At 39.9% G+C, this 19847-nt stretch overlaps 1 long non-coding RNA gene across 1 annotated transcript; it reads right to left on the reverse strand.

Moving 5' to 3' along the window:
* Positions 1–900: 900 nt before the first annotated feature.
* On the reverse strand, positions 901–18613 carry LOC122137654. Its single transcript, XR_006154994.1, has 3 exons — positions 18260–18613; positions 12298–12405; positions 901–3809 (listed from the first exon to the last, which is right to left on the reverse strand). It is a non-coding gene; the product is annotated as an uncharacterized LOC122137654 (long non-coding RNA).
* Positions 18614–19847: the final 1234 nt, after the last annotated feature.

Raw genomic sequence — 19847 nt, forward strand, 5'->3', positions numbered from 1 at the left:
GATTTTGGACTGGTATTTTAAGTGATGGTTTAAAGTTTTAATAATGGATTTGTTTCTTACCAACATGCAGCTTTTTTCTTCACCAGACATTCATTGATGGAGTCATGTGAATTATGGTGATGCTTCTGTCAGTTGTTTGAACTCTCATTCTGACGGCACCCATTCACTCCAGAGGATCCATTGGTGAGTAACCATACATAAATATAATAAATGTACATATATTAAATTTCCTTATATTTAAATTGTATTTATATGAATTAAAAAAAGATATGTGAAACCTATTATTATAAATATATATATATATATATATATATAGAATATGTAATATATAATAGAATATGTCATGTACATGTGCATCAATCATGAATCACATCAATACATGTTTATATTATATTTAGGCCATGTTAATATAAAAGATAAACATGTATTTAAAAAAAAAATTTACAAGAACATATGAAGAGTTCCAGTGCAAAAGCCTCTAAAAGCCAAAAATTAGATTCATCAAGTACTTTCACTTCAAATGTGCAAAATCTTTCATATTAATTTTAATATTAACAGATGTACAACATTCATCAGTGAGGAATCGAGAATTAGCTTACATTTTTTACTTGTATTTATTTATTTATTTATTCAGTCAGTCAGTTATTTATTCATTACATCATACCAATTTGTTTTATTTTATGTAATTATTATATCAAATATTTAAAGTGGGACAAACAAATAAACATGTTTTGTTGAAAACGTTTTGATTGGAGAAACAAAAAGAAAGAAACACCTGTTATGTCTCTTAATGTTTTACTTTAATTGTAGTTAGTGTACAGCAGTCAGAAAATTATTTAAAAATTCCTCACATGTTCATTTAATTGTGTTATTGTGATACAAGAAAACAAATTAATTAGATTTCCATCTTTAAAAATCAAGTTTATTGTTTATATGTTAAGACACATATTTCCATACATTACATCCAAATCCGTAACATTCCACTGTTTTTTTTTTTGTTGTTGTTGTTTTTTTTCTTTGAGTTAAAGTGTGATAAGAATGATTTGGCCATGCTGAGAGCCATAATTACCTTGTACTCATAACGTTCACTATCCACAATGTAGAAACAGGAAGTGGTGGTGGAAGAGAAGAGGGTAAGAGTCACAGGGAGACAGAAACAGAGAGAGAGGGAGATGGAGAGAGTGAGAGATCAGGCACTCTCCACTGTGGCCAGGGGCTGGTAAATAATGAATGTGTGGCAGACACAGTGCCAGTTTGAAATGTAAATGTGACGCCTGTGTGTGTGTGTGTGTGTGTGTGTGTGTGTGTGTGTGTGTGTGTGTGTGTGTGTGTGTGTGTGTGTGTGTGTGTGTGCCATGGTTGTAACTGAAATGAAGATGGCTGTAGGGTCAAGAAAGTATTTGGAGGAGATATGAAAAGAGTGTAAAACCCGAGATATAGAGAGTGGGAGAGAGAAATAGGAAAATAGAGGTACAGATGAGAAAGAGCGAAGAAAATGTTCACCTTTGCTTCAACATATAGCATGTATATGATATGCCAATGTAAATTTTTAAATATCATTCTCTACAAGCCAAACAGTTCTTCTGTGTTTCTATGAGGTCCAGATTAATGATGCCCCCATGGAGATGTATCTGAAGGACAGTATGTGTGAGGGGACGTCTGATCTCCTCTCCGCCCTCACCATGGGACCGGCCTGCAGGGCGGACCAGACAGCTCTGGCGTTCCTGCTCTGTATCCAGACTAATTTCATAAAAGACAGAGATTATTCCCAGAGAAAGCACTGTAGGTCACACTGATCAAGGACACAAAAGAGTCTTATTATAAAGAAAGAGTGCAAGAATGATAGAATTAGGAGGGGAGACTTATGAAACAAGACAGTGGTTGTTTTGAAGATAAAAGCTTCTTATTATTTGTGCACACTGAATTTGACCCATGTTTTTACAGAATGGATTTTACACATTAATGTACCTGATGTACTATATGAAGTAAATATAAATTGTATTATTAATATTAATATTTATAATTAAATGTGTTTGTTAGCTTGACTCTGTACAGTGATACTCCCATATAAACTGATTGTTAGAACATACTAGAAACTGACATGAGCATCATCTATTAATTTATTCAAAAATGTAATATGCAAGGCTTTAATATACATCTTCTTTGATTTTTGTATTAAAATCCATTTTGGTAATTTCAGGGGGCAAAAGGTCAGGGTGAGGAAAATATTTTGATATCATAGTGATTAGTGATATCATAAATGTATTGTATTTTAATGATATCATAATGAATAAAAAAATCAATAAAACAATACAGTTCTTGAAAAGAACACTTTAGTTTGACATATTCTATAATATTTTATTATTGTTTCTGAGGGGGAAAAAAAATCAAACCTGTAACAAACCTGCTTTACCCCTTATTAATATTTGAAAAACTATTTTCTAGCAACTCAAGTAGATGTCTACCCAGCATGCAAGAAAAATAAAATAAAATAAAATCATAGTGAAGACCCCAGCAGGACTGTGTGTAAGTCAATAAAAAAATACAAATTCTGATATTTTTGACCTTTTTAAGGCAAGGTTAGTTGTAAAATGTTGTGTGGTGAAAAGGTATTTATGATATGATTCTTCCTTTTCTTTATACCGTAACACTGTAAAGCTCCTTTGACAATCTGCATTGTAAAAAGCGCTATACAAATAATGGTGACTTGACTTGACTTTATTGTGGACACTCTTATGACAGTTTGTGAACAGGCAGTTATTACTTATTTTGCATGATTGTATCGCATAGAAAAAAATACATCTGGGTGGATAAGCAAAGCCTATAATAAGCCAAATAAAGAATTACTTTCTTACCTTACCAACCAAATTATTTATGTCTGCTAGGCAAATGTCATGTCACATAATTAATATTCATGAACAAACCTGATGTATTTTATATTGTGGCACTCTTTTTTCAAATCATCCCTACATCCCTGATTTTCTATAAATAGATATGTCCCAAAAATGTAAAGAATTAGCTTGAACAACTTATGAAAATGAAGTTAAGATGCAGCAAATTAATGAATGTCATATGAGACATTTTCAGTGCTTCAGTGCTTTTGGTCCTTATTTAGGAGCGTCCCTACAGCATAATGACTGTAACAGCCCAGTTTTAGTTGGCCAGTTCACACTAAGAAAAAGCCTCTGAAACCATACCATGCCTTCATGCCTGTTTCACTAAGTGTGTGTGCCCATCTCAAAGCCAATCCCTGAGCAGGGCAAAGGGGTGGGGGGTTAACAGGTGACAGTGGGGGGCATAAGGCGGGCCAGGAGAGAACATGCTGGCAGCACAGTTTGAGCTCCAGAGAAATTTTGTCACTCTTGTCACTCTCTCCAAAAAACCCTTGAATCAAGCTCACCCCCCTCCCTGCATCCATCTGGACCCCTGCAGGAGACCAACCGCACCCTGAGCAGTGCCTGTATCCCTTCATACACGCGCACACACACATACTTAACTGACCACACCCACACACCAGTCACACACGCAGCTGTCTTTCCCTTCCTCCTGGCAGGTTACCCCCCAGCAGAGTGTCAGTCCACTGTGTTCTCTTCCCCAGCCAGCTGGCAGCTCGTCATGGGCAGGGCGGCTCTCGGCTCCCTGCTCTCATCACTCGGCAGTGGGGAGGACAGGCTGACTGGCTGGCATATGCTGGTTCCGACCTCCACACGCCACTGCGGTGCTCTCTGTCTCTCATCCTGGCTCCGTGTCCATCAGTCGTCGCACAGATCACACCATTTACCTCCGCTGTGAGTGTGAAACAGGGGCAGCTGTCGAACAAAACATCATTTTTAAAAGTGTAATAGGGAGTTTCTGATCTCGCAATAAATCTAGCATATGACTCATGACCAGCTAAAGACCAGCTTAAACCAGCTCAAACCAGTGAAATGCTTCAAAACATATCTAACCAGCATATGCTGTTTTTTTTTTTCAATAGGTACAAGACAGAATGCCCTGTATAACCCTCTTTTCCTGTATCAGATCCAAAAGGATTGATTCCTCCCTCTCTACTTGTGTTGGTTTTCACCTGTGTACTTATTGCAATGCTTCCATACTTCCAGAAGTGGTATAGCAGGCCAGCTGGGTGGTATTAGAGCAGATTATCACCCCATTATTTGCGCTGTTTGCACAGCATACCCACCATGTAAAAGCCAGTTTCACCATGGTCACGGTAGACCTTTCATCTGCATGACTGGCAGCTGTATTCCACCGCAGTTGGGCCTGAGTGAGATATCCAGGTGTAGTCAGAAGAGACTTTCTCTAAATGAAGCCCACAGTGGGGGATTCCTCGCAGGTGTCTCCCTGGTTAGTGGAAGGCCTGTTTGGCAATGCCGAATACCCCAAGCACTGCCAGGCTGTTTTACATCCTCTGTGCATGTCCAATCAGACTGGGCTTCCAGGGAAACATGTTCTGCATCCAGCCTGGTGCTCAGTAGGCACTACTCTCTGACTGATGCAATTCTCCCAAAGCTTTGCCAGCATGGAACACACACAAATACTTTGCTGCAAGATTGCTGTGGTATCAGTGCAAGTACCATCGGCACAAAAATGTAAAAATGAAACATGAGCATGTGATTTGGAAGGTTTCCATTCATTGTTATCTGTCTCTATAAACTGTCAACAGTTAATTAGACATTAAACAATGATTTGTATCTATTTTTAATGAATGATAGGTGTGTTTCCTTATTTTCTCCTGTTTTCATACAAGGAAAATTGGCAGATATTTATACTTCCAAGATCCAAAAAAAAGCACCGGGAAAGTGTTCTGAAATGATCAGAATACATATGGTAGCCTTGTCTGAGGAACAGACAAAAAAACGAAGCCCTTATTCACCACACTATTACTTTAAGAAAACCTGACACAAGTGTAAACACACAAACATTGTCCTAGCACACACTATGTACAATCTCTCCTGTGCAGCTGTGGTAGACAGGCTTCCAAAACGCAGAGGATTAGGTCTGCTTTTACTGTTCAGCGTGGCATAGTAATTACCCTTTCTGTATGTGTGTCTCTCAGAACACAGAACACTGATCTAAGAACCCATGCTGTTGCTCCACCACTGCAGGACCCTACTGATCCAGAAGAAGGAGAGAAAGAGAGAGAGAGAGAGAGAGAGAGAGAGAGAGAGGTGGATTGAGCCTCAGCCTTGTCAGGATGGATTAAAGAAAAGACTTTGAGGGTTTTTTCAGAAACGCTGAAACTGAGCTTCCTGCTCTCTCCACAGTTCTTTTACTCCTGGCTCTTGCTTTTATCCTTTTTTTATCTCAAGCCATTCATTAATAGTCCCAGAAATTAACGAGCACGTCATACATCCGTGAACACCTCCAATAAACCATCAGGGAGGCCTCGGAATGACAGATGACATCCGTCCGTCTCTGTATGGGAAAGCACGGCCTGACAAGCTGAAAAAGAAGATGTCACTCATCTAATGGAATCTCTTAGCCCTGCCCACTTCAGTGAGCAATAAACATGTAAACGTGCAAAGAAACACTGGGCCTCTGAATTTCAAACCTGACCATCTTGCTCACACACACTCCCAAAGCACAGCCTTTGGTAATTAAGCTATCCATTGTGAAGGCAGGGTTTGATAACGTACTTCTCTTTATTCAGCAATATTTATGTCTCATCTCTGCATAGCGCAAGGCGTATTGTACACTTGAAAAGATCCATGAAGAGCCTCAATCACACACAAGACACACACATGCATGCAAACACACACCCACCACACAATCACACTCATCTCCTCAAGAGGACATTATTGGAAACTCCCTGCAGAAAACATTATTTCAGGCCTGCGGAATAAATGAGGACAGTTTGGTGGAAGGCTGCTGGTAACCTGCATGGCTTATTTTAACCTGTCTCATTACAACAACCTTTTTAATTTTACTGAGTGGTACCTGTCAAAAAAAAAGAAGAAGAAGAAGAAACTTGTTCAGAGGTTCTCCTGTCTCCCTCTCTCTCCCTGTCTGATTGATGTTCTGAGGAGGCATTAACACTTCTCTCCATGCCTGTACTGAAGTTAATACATGGGAAAGATGGATTACGCTACGTATGGGCGATGGCTTCCAGAAAGATGGCTCAGGAATCAATAATGAGTTTGTCCTCCCCTCTTTCTTTTCCATGCTCGTCGCTTGCTTCACTGCAATTAAATAAAACCACATTTGCATATGGAAGAATAATTAAAACAAACAAACCTCTAGGACAACACTCTCTCCCACAGGAGAGAAATCCAGAGATGAGGAGGACCCAAAAATGAAAAATGCCCCTCACTGAAGGGTGTAATTGCACAGCTCAGCTCCTCGTCCATTAATCCTGTCAATTCAGTTCTTCACCAGTTCTTCTTGCTCTCCTTTACAGCTTCAGCACAGTCATGAGGCATGAATATACAGATGATGTGGGTCTTGATGAAGAAGTTTAACGAGTGAAACTACAGACCAACTTTACTCATTAGGACAAATGTGACTGATCCATTAAGACTTGTTTGTAATATGCACTAATGTTGAAGCATATATGAGGGAGGCTATTGAGGACTTCAATCATAAAGACACCAAGGTATGCGCTGTGCGTAATCTTCCTCGGAGAACTCGAGAATAACTTTTCTCTTTTCCCAAATGTGCATGAAAGTTATTCGTAGAGTGTCCTCTGTCTGAAGACTCCTGTGTATCTAGGAGCTAGAATGAATATGTGTGTGTGTGTGTGTGTGTGTGTGTGTGTGTGTGTGTGTGTGTGTGTGTGTGTGTGTGTGTGTGTGTGTGTGTGTGTGTGTGTGTGTGTCTGTGTTTTTGCATACATGCGTTCTTGCATTTGCAGTGTTGGAGTCTTTGAAAGGACTCCCTGCTGATGCTGCAGGCAAGGAGCCATTGCTCGAGAGTCATGTAAGCAGGAGAGAGAAACCCGCTAAAAACTCAATTTCAACTTCATTTGAAGCCCGGGGATAAAAGATAGACAATCTCCCAGCATTCCCACAACCTCAACGAGGCTCTATCAGTACACAGACGCATGAGCCCTGGCACGGTCTGTGTGGTAGTGGGCAGGGTACCAGCCACAGAAACACATGTTAGTCCAGAGAGAATACCACCTCCTGGAGAGACTCTGCCATGCTGTGAAAGAGCAGGCCAGGTTGGCAGCTCAACAGGCAAGGCACACAGTCCTAAGGGGGCAACTTGAGTATAATCCTCCGTAGTCATGGTATGGCGAGCCATGCCTGGTTCCTCAAGTGCTGACTGTGCAGATGCCTGTGGTTCTTCTGGAACCTCTTGATGGGCAAATATGTACCAAAGTAGAGATTAAATTCAGAAATTCATGATTCAAATTCATGAAAAAATTAGCATGATTAAATTTTCATTTTAAAGGTGAGGGAATACCATGACATCCTGGTTCTTTTGAAAGCTGTTCGATTATATTTTAAAAGCACACCTCATTTCCGGGGTTTTGTATTATTTAAAGGTTCCTACATCAGACACGCGTTAAAGGGGCAACTGTGCTTCCAAGCCCCATCAAGATGCCTTCGAGATACACAAGGTACATTTGCATTCATCGAGGCCTGCCATGTTTTCTCTTCCTCCCCTGAAAGAGGCTCAACATGATCCAGTGGGCTGTAGCCCCAGGCTAGAACAACACTTTAAAAAAACGCCTGCTTTCTGATGAGAAAACACTTCCAGGATTGCAAAGCTTGCTCTGATCTGTCCATCCTCTGTGCTGTCTACAAACATTGCCTCATCTCCTCTGTTTAAAAGACTCCTTCAGCTTTCAAGAAGATGACTTCTGGTTGAGTTGGACACTGACTTGGAACGCAGTATTACAGTTTACTCTTACCGATTTGACTTTGGAAACATTGTTAAATATTAGTAAAATTAGCAGAAATTAGCCAGGCTTTCCTGTAGGTTGAACATTAGAGAATGGTGCTAAAAAAGCCATGACCATGATTCCCGGGAAATGCATAAACTATTATGCGTATACCTTAAATGCAATTTAAGTTCTTTTGGATAAAAGTGTATGCCATAAATGCAATGCATAAATGTAAAATAAATTAATAATATTAAATTAAAACCTCTCTATAGGAAAAAAAAACTAATCCCATGGACCTGTTCATTGCCTTGGAATAACTGCTGGATCACCCAAAGTTGGTTTTGTGCTTATTGTGTTTCACATCTCGAGCATCTGCAGTTAAATTAACCAAAACACAGCACTTGGTTCAAAATATGAATGTTTAAAATGGATGAGACCTTTAAGGTTTTGACTAGTGGCTTCCGTAAAGTCCACCAGTTGTGCAAGAATCCTAAGCACAGAAGAGTTATGGGTGTGCATCAGACCTTTGTCAGAAGAAAAAGTAAAGGCTGATCTTGTGTTACATAATGAGGGATTCGGTCTCATCTCTGAAAGCAGATGGGGTGTGTGAGGCACAGTGGCTCCCCTGCCGTAAATAACTTGTTGACTGCTTTAACCTCTCTTTGTGCTGTTCTGGATGAGTGGACCTGCGGTGAACATGTGCTTGGAAGAGTAAAGGAACAGCGAAGGAGTGGGAGGAAGTTGTTGGGAGGGCATATGGCAGCAGCCTCTTCTTCAGAACTCAATGTAGTCTGCTCTGACACCCCCATTTTCCCTCCACTACTCCTCGACCAAAGCAGTGCCGTCCGTCCTAGGCTGCAGATTGCTTATGACAGCCGCACTATTTCAAGTGTGGATTTGAGCTAAATTGAAATGAGCAGTACCACCTGTGCGGGTGGGGGCCTGTGCTTAAGTCTCCAGCAGTGGTGCAGGGAAAAAACCTGCTACCTACAACCTTCAAAGCCACCGCCTTCTCCTGCAATCTGCTTCCGCTCTTCCCCCCATTCCTTCAGCTGCCCTACAAGGATCCTTTCCCTGGAGCTCAACTCTCGAGCAGCCGGCTTTCAGATATTTCTCACGCTGCTAGACTCATATGGTGTTGGTTAGCATGTAACAGACCTATTTTCTTGAAGAAACTATGGATGAAACCTGACGGAAAGAAAATAAATGGGTGATATCGTAATATGACACTTCAAACGTGGAAACCCTTGCTCGTTTATAGTCGGATGTACTAGTGTTGAATTAAGAAAGTGCTCAGGCGAGGTAATGACAGACGGGAAGTGACTCATTGCAGGCAGGATGTAGTCGGTGTCAGTCAGCCATGAGAGTGGTGAGGGTGGTGTGAGGACAGACATGGGGTCAAACGCTCACCGCCTCATCGAGTTCATTTCCACACTGTCCTCTGCAGGGTGCTTCCCCTCTAAGGGACTCACCAGAGAAATGCTTCATTCACTCACTGATCAGTGGCCTTTTCCTCCTCCTCCTCATACCCTCTCCCTGCCTCCCCCTCCTTTCTCACTGTCTCTTTCTCACACACACACACATACTGGGGTGGTGCGAGGCTCTGAACTGGAAGCCATACTTTCTAATAGCGCAACAGGAGGTGAGCAGTGTCACTCGCAGACTTTCAGCAGTGGGTGTCGGACTAGTGTAAACTGTATCATCAGTGGGATTGTACTGGCAGACACACCTGCCAACTGTTCTGCATACGGACATCTGCTAAACCATCAGATATGAGATACATTTCCTCATAAAAATCCACGTCAGACCATCTTCTTAATCGCACAAGCCCAGCGTATCCATGGCAGTCGATGAAACAGCCCACAGCTGGGTGTAGTTATCTCAACGCTGCTGGCCTGAAGTGACTTTTACGGGTCAATGAGTAGGTCTGGTCACTCGATGGCTGTTCGTTAAAGAGAGGTCAGATGTTTCGCGTTGCAGTTAGTGGTGTTTGCGGCTATGTTGCCACTCAGCTGGTCACTCCTAATGATCAGGCAATCGATAGGGGCCAACAGTTCCTTATGACCAAGCTTTCAAAAGAACAAACACACACACACTACACACACTTAGTATGAGGTGGTATGGCGCAGTGGTGTCAGATGATTATCCGTGAGAGACTAGTCAGTGGGAGTTACTGCTACTGTTGAAAGAGACATTGGAAAGCTTGTCTGGAACAATTAGTCATAAACGGCTGACAAAATACTGAATTGTAAATATTAAATAGCAGAGAGGTCAATATACTTGGATTTCTATCTCCCCTATGCAAGATATGAAAGGAATTGAGAAATATTAGCATGCAATTTTGATTTTGTATAGCCTGGCGCAGTCACTGTCTTTGATCGTAATGCCTAAATAATGTCGATTTTGATCATTCTTCAGGAATTAATTTTTCGCTTGTTTATCTTGTAGTCTATCAGGATTGTAGCTCTTCCGCCCAGAGAATGATTTACATGATTGAACAAACAGACTGTGTGTTTGTCTGTTAATTCGCAAGTGTAGCCAAACCCAGAGTTTCGGATTTTCACTTCCACGGTAAGGGAATGGCAATGCGCACTACCTGTCTGGCATCATTCTCTGTATATGTGTGTGTGTGCTGTCTCATGGTTAAGTGCACAGGAAGGCTCATTGTAGTCCACTGGGCTGGCAGATAAAAGCGGATTCATTCTCTGTGTCTGGCGACACAAGAAGTTCCTCCGAGTGGCTGGCTGGCCCGCCCCATCTGCTGTCCACACTGAAAGGCCCATTTGTTGGCTGCTCTTCAGAGACTGGGCCACTCGGAACCCGAGGGTTCTGGAAGTAATCCAGAGAAGACTGTACCAAGCGGTTAGTCTGAGAGAGGCGCTGAGTGGCACCGTAAACAGGAGGCAGAGAGGGGACTTGCTGTCACACACATTTTATTGTTTCACATCAGCACCAGTGCAGTACCACAAAACAGTAAATATACTGACAAAAGCAAAACTTTCAGTTAAATGACCAAACAACAACATGATGAGCAGGTTCAAGATGGCAGCCTGTTTACATTATTACCACATGACTTACAGTGTGTGTGCATATGCGCGTGACAAAATATATTTTTCAAATTCTACGATACAACTTGGATGCTTAGATAATAAAATCACTATTAATATTATTGTTGTTTTGTTTGGAGCTATTGTGTTTTCGTAAAGTATTAGCCAAATACTGAGCTAAATGTAATGGCCGTCTGTCTCCAGGGCTAATGGAGCCAATGATGGACATTTGTTACAATGCTGCCTAGCAGTTACGCACAGCAGAGCACATAATTATATAAAAATATAAGAGTTTGTTGACTTCTTTGTTTGCTCGCTCTCCTTTTCTCCCTCTCTTTTTCCCTGCTTCTTATGGTTTCTTTGTAAAGGATTTAGAAAATGATGGCAGTTAATTTAATACATGTGATATGTTGAATGAAATGGAAAATATTAAATATAATGAGGTTATATAGCGCACCGCTTTTTATAACATATGCATGGAGTTCTTTATTCACTAATTTTTTCCTTCATCTTCCTGACGCCGATAATTAATATCTACCTGTAAATGTTTTGCTAATCTCCTCGGTTATATCGGTGCAGTTCAGTCTGAAAACTCTAATCCCGTATTTACTTTCCAGCCGTTTTCTGTCCCCTGATAATCTGTTTATGCGTGAGTGTGGCGTTGCGTTCTGCCGGGTGCTTGAGGGGTGTGAGCTGTGTTGTACGGAGGGCTCTGTGCGATTACAGGAGCTCAGTCTTGGCGGGCACTCAGAGTTGTCAAAGCCTTTGATCTGAACTGTCTTCATAATCACTTCAAAAAGTGTTCGCAGCACCGTGAGGGGTTTACAAATTCACCCTGTACTTTTCCTGCACTCTTAAAGCGGTTGATGCTCTGTGTTTAAGGCCTGTCCGCCATGACGAGAGGTAAAAAAAAGGAAACAATTTAAAATTCACTCACTCTGCAGATACAGTTCGAGTGAAGCAGGATATTTGTAAGATTCATTTTATTCTTCCCTATATGCATGGTCATTTCAAACATGTTTATGATGTGTCTGTCGCTGATGCTGTCCTTTAATTCTTCCTGACTTTCTATAAACAAAGTGAGGGACAAAAGTGAAATCCTTCCACATTTTGCTCTCCAGACTCACAAGGGGCGCAAGCAGAAGGAAAAAAAAAAAAAAAAACTCGACTGTTCTCTTTAACAACAGCATTTGCATATTTTTATAGTCTCTCAAAGAAAAATAGCCGGCAGGCTAACAGCTCCAGCAGCAGTGTAAGCTGGAAAACGGAAGCAGTGAGATCTCTGTCTGTGTGTGTGTGTGTGTGTGTGTGTGTGTGTGTGTGTGTGTGTGTGTGTGTGTGCGTGTGTGTGTGTGCGTGTGCGTGTGCGTGTGTGAGCGTCTGAGCGTGTGTTTGTGTGTGTGTGTGTGTGTCTCCGCTCACAGCATAGTCACTCTGTCCCTCTGCAGCAGATTGAGTCTGGGTCCAGCGTGGAAGGAGGCCCCTCTCCCTGGAGAAGGGAGGGAAGGTGGGAGAGTTGAAGTTCCTCTCCTGCAAGAGAAATAACAATGTTAGAATCAGTTGGAACTGCATCTTGAACAAATATTCTTTCTACGGCACGCAATACACATTTTGTCTCCAGGCACATTTTTTTCCTTCAGGTGTCCAGATGCTCAGCATGTTCGCTAATAAAGTCTGTGTAGATATCTGATAATACCCCTTACACTTTATTCACTGCGGTGAGTGATTGATCCTTGAATTGAGAGGAAATGTACTTTCATTATGTAAACAAGTAAATAAAAATTCAGCACTGAGTTCATTTCATTACATCATAGATTGAGCTTATCTCGATTTGGGTTACTGAGATATTCTTTTTATTTTTATGTATTTAAGTGATATTATTTTTAATACATTATTTATAAGTATTAGCTTCCACCGAGGTAAAAATGTAAACCTATTCACCCACTTTTAATGAGCTTTTGACACCTTATGACCCAATTATCTTTATACAAACACCACAACAGTCGGTAATTGTTAACACACATGAAGGTTTGCTGTTTTGTATATACTTTCACGTCACCACGACCGCCATTATAAATGATATTACTTCATAATTTTTTCAGCATACGCTATAGCAGGCCTGTTTGCATATATAACATGAGGTTTAGATAGAATTATCCAGCTCTATCACCCACAGCGAGCGAACTGTATAGCCATTATCGTGCATACCAGAAATTAGACTCATTGACCTTTCCACCTTACACATGAGACGCATATGTTTCCTTAGCTTAGCCATTATTCAGCCTCTAAGCACTGCGGTGCACCCTTAGCATGCACATTTTAATAAAAGTGAGTGAGAGCGAACTGGAGGAGTTTAGAATGATCCATTGCATGTTGCCTGAGTTAAGGGCAGCATTTTAGCTCTGGGGCTGTCCGTGTGCCTGGCCTGAGTAATGAGTAATGTGTGGTAGGCAGTTTGGCAGAAGGTCAGGCCACTTCTAGCAGGCTGGTGAACGTTGCTTTTGTGACCCTGCGGGCTGGATGCGTGAGTGGACCAAGAGGGAGAGAATTAGAGGAGGAGACAAAAAGAGGTAGAAATGGTAGAGACAGAGAGTGAGGAAAGGCCCAGTGGTTTAGGAGAACATATAGGATGCCAAAATAAGGATACAGATGTATGTAAACCCATTTTTCCTGCTGTGGGTGGGGGAACGTAATAAGATGACACACACAAATGATTTTCTGGCAACCGAGCATGCCCACACATACAAAAACAGAAGATTTTATATAGATGCTAACATTTTTACGCTGTCATTTGTCAGTCGTACGCCACTTTTTCGACTGGCTTGAGCCACAGATTTCTCTCGTTTTTACAATTCAGACAAAGGCTCTTTTTATACAGTTAAAACTGTGACTTATATACTATGACTTGTATATTTCAACAAAAGTATCTACAGCAAAATGCTCCTGTTTCCATCACCTCTCTAGCAGAGTTAACGTTCCCGTCTGGTAACCCACTCCAGGACAGGCTCCATCATTTATCCCTGATCGGGTTGAAAGCAGCAGAGCTGAATTTGTGTTTTGATGCACTGCACTGCCATAAACAGCCTCACATTTCCTTCCCATTTTCACCATGAATCTCAAACGGCGCACACCAGTTACATTGAAACAACACGAGGAAAATTACAGCTGTATTATTTTATTTGCAGTACCTGTAATAGGCCTCGTATCGCAAGCAATATTTATTGAGCCAAGTGGCTTTGCTGTAGATTTATTGTGTTGACAGTTTTGCACTCAGTCAAATGTAGTTATTTTGTATAACTCGAGCATAAAAGAAATGATTTCATCTGCATATGATCTTCTTTTTAATACTAAGGGGTGAGACGTTTCTCAACCAGCGGGTTTGTCTAACCTAACAGACTGCACTTTCTGCAACCAACAGCAAATCCTTAAATCTGTATATGTGCTGATGAAACCAAAACATCAATGTTTCATCACTAAAAACCACACAGTGTCTGGCACTGGCATAAGATTTCCATGTTTCTCACAGTCAACATAACACCTTCAACTATCGAAAACTCCTCTGCTGTGTCACAGAGAAAGACACTTTTGCTTTTGTGAGTGAAGCTAAAATAGCAAGAGACCCCGTTTTCTTGCAAAACGAGCAACAGAAAAAGCACAGAGGTCATTTCAATGCGGTGCTTCCTCTGTTATTCAATTTGATTGGGATTTTGGGTGATTTGTGCTGTGCATCTCTGGGGAAATAAATGCTTTGATTAATGTAATCCTGAGCAGGGAGGTACCACAAACCGCACTCCTCAGGGAACGGTGCTGTTTGACAAACAAAAACACGCAGGGCACCACTTCAGTCCACACACAATGGATACATTTGAAATGGTAGAGGGCACATCGCAGTGCTCGGGCAACATTTTCATCAGATTAATATGTTGATGCATAATTAAGTTGGAATGACAGATAATCCTAGCATGTATATATAATCAAGTGTTTCATGAAAGTGCCCCTGAAAGTGCCCTGGGACAGTATGAGTTTGATTATTGCAGTGGCCTGCAGCAGTAATCAGTGCAGTGTCTGTTATAGGATGTCCAAGAGATATTGTAAGTCCACATGTGACAGTTAAGAGGGATCTCCCAGTTACAAACACACACACACAGAGAGAAGACTAGCATCCATATCATGGAACAGACAGATTTGTGTCACATCACACATATCTTGAGATGGATGAAATTCAAAAGCTGGGGTCCTGGTTGAGTTGGGGAATAATATCAGAAATACAATGTCTGATGTGATTTATATAGTTTTGAGTCTTTATTTTGTATTTTACTGATTTTAGTCCATTTACATATTTGTATTGGCGTATATATACACATAATATATATTTATACTAGTATTAGATGTTCCATCCACATATCATTTAAAGCACATTATGACATTTGCATTGATTTCCAATGGGAGAGAGCATAATCAATAAGGGGCTGGCTGGAATGTTTACGAATAATGAAGCTCGGATAATCTTGGTGTAAGACATAGAGCTCTGAAACATTTCTTGCCAGTTCGGTCATGAGCTGCGCGCCTCCTGGGGCCGGTGCTACGGGAAATGATGCTCAAGGGAGCAGTGGAATAAACAAGGCGGAACGACGTGGACGCACTCCATGTATAGAACACGGATGTAAAATAATGTTATTCATAGTCAAAAATTATGAAATAATCTTCCAGTCTGACCGACTATCACAGAATATTTTAGACTGATCATGTGTAGTTTTATCCCAATTTGTATTTGTTGAAAAATGTATAAATGCAATACTGCATGTTTGTTGTTATTTTAATTATTATCTTTCTTCCAAATAACTATAAATTGTTTACAAATCATTTCACATTCCAGCCTGTATATTAAAATGTGGCAAGCTCAAAACTGGCAATGTTGAAGGATCGCAGCTATTGACACATGCCCAATTCCTTTCTTTTTCGATAAAGAAAGTAATACATTTATGATTGCAGTTAAACTAATTAAATGAATAATAAGGTTTAAAAAATCAAATACAACATTGTTATGTATAAGATAATAATTATAATTAGTCCATTTTTATTGTATAATAATATCATACACATGTGCCATCCCACTATGACATTTTATCATTAAGAATTAAGAGAAAATAAGAGACATCGCATCCTCTTTTTTTGGGACGACTCCAGAGCTCTGGCCTACAATTTCACGCTGTCAGACATGAGCTTAGCGCTTTGAAGGTTTGTTTCTCAAATTAATGACAATTCAGCAGTAGGCTATATTTCTGTTACATGTATTGTCTTTCTTCAAAACCGACAGACATTTAATTTAATTATAATAAAAGAAATATAAATATTTTGTTTTTTTCTTTGGAATATTAATAGCCTACTCACAATCCTCTTAAATGATATTCAGTTAAAATTGCGTTCAGGGTGTTTTTTCGTGATTTTAAAATTCCGTAATTATTCAAATATTTAATTAGGTGATCAAACATGCGCGCACTTTTTTATAATGATTTTTATATCAAATAACTTATTTTTATCTAGTATTGTTTTTGTTTAATACATTTTTCCTTGGTCAGTGGTATTGTGTCACTAATGTGTCACACACATAGACAAGTTTTATAAATGTGTTTAAATACGAATGTGACTTATATCAGCATTTTTTACGCAAAAACATTTATGTAAATGTTTGCCAAATATAATAAAACTGTCTGTTCAAAAATGTATTATTTATAAACTTCCCAAACCTTAACGAAACCTTTTAATAAACTACAAACTGCAACTTAGGTCTACATTATAAATCAAAGTCAGAATTACAAAGGCGTACACAGTAAGGTGAAAATCCGTTTGAACAAGTATACACTGAATCGTTTTTTAAACATGTAACAAACAGCAGGCTTTACATTGTTTGTTTCAGCAATAACAATAATTTGAATTAATGCCTTATGAATAAATTAATTGTACGAATGTGGTTTTTCGCATTATGATTTCAACAGGTATCAGTTTACAATATCAGTACCCCATGCTTCTCCTCAAAAAATAAGAATAAATCAATAATCAAGGACAATACCCCAATTACTCACCATTAACGCTTTTACCTTACTGACTAAGCGCGACACATGCTGGTGACAAAATACCCCCCCGTACGTCACTGTCAAGCGTGTAAATGTGGGAGCTAATCCTTTATGGTTGTGCTGATTCCAGTTATTTTATGTGTATATCTTTCATAGACGCTTGTATTTCTTTAGACATTTACGAATTTGAGTTGTGTGTTTGACGCAATGGTAGATGTTCTTGGCTTGACTGTGGCTCTTTCTTTCATCTCGACTCCAGTGCACAAACATATAGCTTAATGCGACCAGTGTTCCCTCTTTTATTCCACTCACCATAGCAACCGAGAGGAAGGGTTCAGAAATGCTTTGCCCATGAATGAAACAAACGGTCTTAGTGGGGCTGCGAGAGAGATGGCATCTTCGACCGGGAGGGCACACAGAGTTAACCCAAGAATTATCGAATGGAAAGGTTTTCGTTGTGTTTGCATATAGACTATATTGCATTTTTATATATATATATATATATATATATATATATATATATATATATATATATATATATATATATATATATATATATGAACCTTAAATTTTATTTTTATTGGAATTAAATCTAAATTTAGTTTTGCAACTGTCTGTAGCCTATATTTGGTCACCCCAAATGTTTATCATTTAAACTGCGTGTATTGCTGTCTCGTTTATTTCAAGCATAGCCTATCACGCTTAGAAACTTGCATATTTTCGTTGCTACCGGTCATGATCTGCTAGACTGCTTTCTGCTCAGTTGCTCGTCATGTGCTGTTGTCTCACACAGTCGTTCAGTAACAACTAAAACCCTTGCCGTCGTTCACACACCGTCTCGAGTCTACATCGCGCGCTCCAAAACAAGTCAGTGCTGCAGACCAAGTTGCATCAAACTTCGGCAAAAAAGTCAAAGATCGATTTATGTAAAAGACCTGATATCCACTTGTACGCGACTCCGCCGAGAATTCCACTGAGGGTCTCCTGTTTGAATTTGATTGATTGCACATTCTCCACTGGACATTCACTACAAAACAGCAGCTTAACCGTCTGCTCGCTATTTATAAAGCTAAACAGTCTTATTGATTTTTACACGAAAGAGGGATTTTTGCAACCACACAGACATACGCATATATACAACTATATATATATATTATTTATAAAGCTAAACAGTCTTATTGATTTTTACACGAAAGAGGGATTTATATATATATAGGTAGGTTTGCTACTATATAGATAGATTAATGTTAAGGTAGGCTTTATGGTAATACAGCTGTAACCCCGCTGAATACTGATTTATTTTCACTTACCCTAAGATTCCACGATAACTGGAAAAATGTCTCAAATACTGCATTGTTCGTCCATCAGTGACCGACTCTCTCCCTCCGTTTCGGTCCTTCCTAAGATTTTCTTCCCTCTGACTCAACTGAGCGGAGCTCTCCTCTGCACCGCTATTATTTTCACTAAAATATATGAAAATTTATGCAAATGAAAATCAGCACTAACTGTTCGTCTCTTGTTATACTTGGGGATTTTTCCCTCTCTACTTGCACAGAAAACAAATGATCTCCCCAGCAGGGAACACGGGGACCTTGTTACATAAACAAATAAATAATAAACAGCCTACTTTTCAGATAAAAACATTAAACTTCAAAAGTTGAAGACTTGAACATTTGAAATTGCTTTGACTCCTCAGAGTGAGTGAATCCCTTTCCTCATACTGGCTATCACGTTTCTTATGGCCGCACGAGACTTTCGTTGGAAGCGAGCAGTATGAAATGCATATCAGTAATTTAGACCAAAATCTGCTGGAAATTAATGAATAGACAGCCCCGTGGCGGTGGCCCTACTTTGCCATTCAATGTAAACAAATCCACGAGGTTCTATCGGTTTTTGAGTCTGATCCAGATGAAATCTTCTGGGAAGGGGAGTGCGTAGTCCTCTCTTGGGTTTTCTACAGAACCTGATTCAGTGGCATTATACCCAATACACCGATACTAAATGAAATCTAAAATAAGCTTTTCTGTCACAATAGCTTTTGGAGTGATTATTGGTGTAAAATTGTGCATTGGATTATGTAGGCTAGGATATGGTTTGCCTGTACTTATTATGATAGCTATGTAGGCTATTATTCTAGCAGTAGTTTAGTTCATAAACAAGGAGATCCTTTGACACTGAGTGTCACACCTCTCTTGTATACTGAAGCTGGGGGGACCGTATGTCAATCACCCGAAATTTTCTTTGGACTCTCACTTTTATTTATACCACTGGGTGAATCCATATGTTGTAGGGGTCTGATGGTAACGTCTAAACAATTCAGCGCGAAATTTAAAAAAAAAGGAATGTCGTATATTTGCCCTATCGACAGTCGATCTTGGTAGTTAAATTAAAAGACGTTTCTTGCAAATCCCCAAAGTACTGCTCAGTTTGCCTTCGTTTTGGTTGCCACTTTCTCCCCATGCCTCTCTTGTGTTGAGTTGCCTTGCACTCTCTGTTTCTGCTTGGAAGCATCGCACAGTCATCTCGTTAACTCTTGAGAGGCAGACGTTTCAAGAAAATTAGTCGATAGTAGTTACGCAATTACGATGGTTATTGCGTCAATATATTTATATTATCTTGCTTAGTTGAGTTTAAAAACTGCCACAGACATGCTGGAAGAGAAACTATATTTTAGATCTCCTTTTGTCAGTCAGAGTGAAATCGTTGTAAGCAGAGATCACATGCAGCCAGTGCAATTTCTGGGCTTTTCAAAAGACCTATTTCAAAATTTCAATTACAACAAGATCAGTTGTAGCCTATTTGTTAGAGGTCACTGTTCATCACTCTTATCCAAATTCAACCTAAGGCATAGTAATAGAACTATGTTGTTATTTTATTATGGCCCTGAAAAATAGCACA

The sequence above is a fragment of the Cyprinus carpio genome, chromosome B6, assembly GCF_018340385.1.
Source record: "Cyprinus carpio isolate SPL01 chromosome B6, ASM1834038v1, whole genome shotgun sequence".
NCBI classification, from domain to species: Eukaryota; Metazoa; Chordata; class Actinopteri; order Cypriniformes; family Cyprinidae; genus Cyprinus; species Cyprinus carpio.